The sequence below is a fragment of the Falco punctatus genome (genome assembly GCF_963210335.1).
Source record: "Falco punctatus genome assembly, chromosome: 4".
Lineage (NCBI taxonomy): Eukaryota > Metazoa > Chordata > Aves > Falconiformes > Falconidae > Falco > Falco punctatus.
This window is the reverse complement of record NC_137583.1, coordinates 58,559,792-58,562,862: the sequence shown is the minus strand read 5'-3', so window position 1 is coordinate 58,562,862 and position 3,071 is coordinate 58,559,792.

Here is a 3,071-nt window from a genome sequence, read left to right as displayed (position 1 = left end):
CGCGTGCGCCGCCCGCCGCCCCCACGTGACGCGGCCTCCGCCCCGCCCGCCCTGCCGCCCGCCATCTTGGGTCCGGGCAGCGCGGGGCGCTGCGTGCGGCTCCGGCCGCTGGCATGGGCGCAGGGGGCGCGTGGAGAAGCTTGTCAGAGGGCATGTGTGGCCACAGGGTCGTAGCCTTGATGCCGGACTCGCTTTCCGGCTTTCTGAAGGGTGTGCCTTCATCCAGGCTGGTGCCTCGGCCTTGTCAACCAGGGCTGGCCCCAGCAAGGGCTTGCTGGCCAAGATGGGTTTCCTCAGTTTAAAAGCTTCTTAAAAGCCATGTGTGTCTACAGGGACACAGTGCGGGGGGGGGTGGGGTGGCGAGAAAGGGTTCACCGCCCCCCGGCAAACACGGCAGATGCGGCTGCCCTTCAGAGCAAGACATGCCTCACAGTTCACGTTTCAGTGAAGGTGGGGTTTGCCCCAGGAAAAAAGCACCAGCATTAAACCAGTCAGTTGTAAAAAACACAAAAGTTGTGTTTCTCTGGGTGCAGGTGGCCACGCTGCAGCCCACAAATCTTCTGGGTTAGCTGTAAACAGGCCCAGAATATAACCTAGTAGTACGCTTCAAGTGCTTTACAAAAAGAAAAAACAAAAATAGATGGCAACAAACATCACCTGCAAAGCTGTTGATACCTAGTTTACATACAGGATAATGTGGCTCAGCCCTGGTCATCCTGCAAATAGGTGGTGATGTGAGAAATGGATCCTCAGAGTGCCTGGGCCCAAGCATGATCCATGGGAACAAACGTGTTTCCTATGAGGGTGTTGTTTTCTATCACCTCTCCCAGCTACACCAGAAGCTCCTGCAGACCGAGGGCCTGTGGAAGAAAATTAATGAGATGTATCCTCTGGTCCTTATACCCGACATTGGTGTGATTGCTATAGACTCTGCATATGCCCTGGGTGGTTGTACAGCCATTTACTGCAAACTGAGCACACTTGCTCAACATATTTGTTCACTCTGTTCCCCTCAGAAATTTTGGAAGGGAGTGTGGTGGGAGACAGCCCAATTTGTTTGTTGGAAGGGCTCACTTATCAGTGGGTTAAAACAGCTAACACTCAGACTCCAATAAGTAGGCTCCAGAACTGGGGATTGGAGCTCGATAGAAATTTGCCTGCTCCCCTCTTCAGGCCAGTCAAATCAAAACAGCACGTGAAAGGCACTTGCTTCAGCATCCAACAGATAAAAGAAAGAATATGCTTTGACTTTCCTGGCCAAAATTTCCTCTCTCTCATGCTGTTGCACAATATGCTGTGCTGGGCTCAGAGAATATCTGCTCATATGCTATACAGGCACATCATTGTAAACTTTCTTACAGTTCTCAACTTTTTTTTTTAAGAAGTTGCTAGCTGTTATGGCTGAGAAGAACACCTCATCTGCAAACAGAGGTAGTGCCATAGCTCACAAGCAGCCTGCAGGCTCTATGTAGACATTCAATTTGCAAGCAGCTGCAGAGGTTTGAAACGTTTGTGCCCTGCCCTTCTCTTCTCAAGCGGTTTATCAGGGTCCCTCGGGCATTGATCCCCAGTAGCTCTGCTAGCTGTTTGTGTGAGTGCTCCCTAACCCACTTCAAGCAGAATCAGCTGAGATAATTCAAACAGTTTACATAGAAGCTATGCACTAACTCACTTGATTGTGCCTGAAGTGGGTTAGGGAGCACTCAAGTAAGTTGCTTTGTTAGCAGAAGTGAGGGGAGGGGTAAAGCATAGTAATGTTAAACTGTTCCAGCTGGATTCAGAAGAGGACATCTATCTGTAGTCTAAGTAACATAGAGACAAGTCTGTGGAGAAGCTGGAACAAAAATTGTGCCATGAAACTATGATAACAGACATCAGCTGACGGTCTTACAACAGCTAGAGATGTGAAAACACTGATTCATCCCAGTGATACATAAAGTATCTAATGATTATTTAATTGACAAAAATGATAACTAGTTCCTTAAGTAGAAAAGGAAGGAGGAGGTACCTGAGCTATACAACTTACTGAATTATAAGGTTCTTCTGAAACTATCATCATATGGCACTTGGAGGATATCGTGGCCTCTCCCTCAGAGCACATCTGTTGTAATTATTGTTTCATCCTTTAAGCCCACAGGGATCATCATGTCCTTCTGCTCTCAACACCATATAGGCCACAACAGTTAACCAAATTTAAGCTATACTGAAAGGCAAATGATCATACATACCAAGAAGTGTATGTTGTCTCAGTTTGACTATATGTAGACCCTGCCATGAGTTACACAACTGAAGCAATGCTGTTTTACACTGGTTTGTCTACACCCCTTTTCACCACGGTATCCAAATACCTTCCAGGAATATGTTAAGTGATGTGGCTAGTATCTGCCATTCTTTCATTTCAGTCTCAAAGGGAGAACTGTGTAGGCAGGAGAGGACTGGTCTTTTTACTTTTTATTTTAGGGGGTTTATCTTAAAGTGTTGATGCTACTGTATGTTTACAATAAGGAAGGTAATCTAAAGAAGTAGAGGGTGGTGTAGTTTTGATAACCCTTTACTGTTGAATAAACTCTCATGGGAGTAACAGCAGCCCCCAAGAAACTCAGATAACTTTGAAAAAGCGAGCCTGCACCTAGCTGTGAGAAGCCAGTATGCAAGAAGAGAATGTTTTTGATGCATTTATGCTAGCTTCATGTTATTCAGATGAACTGCATGTTGTGTTCTAGATCACGCATCTTCAAAGCTGGTAGTGTCATACCCAGATATATCACGTTGCTATTTCAGAGAAGGGGTAATGGAAACCCAGCTTTGGTTACATATGTAATCTGCCAGGAAGAGACAGGGGTTCCTAAACAAAATGCCTGCACAAGGTTAGTGGCAGCTCAGAGTCCAGGGCCATCACCAAATTAATTAGCAAGTTAACCAACTGTGTTTGCACGCCCTCAAAGAAGTGAGGCTACAAAAAAGGCTTGCTTTGTTTACATAACCTCTCCCTTGCTTGAGATCAGCTTCAGTCAGCTTTTCTTCATTGCTGAGCTGATCTCTAAAGGCACCGGGCTATCTCAGTGGTACTG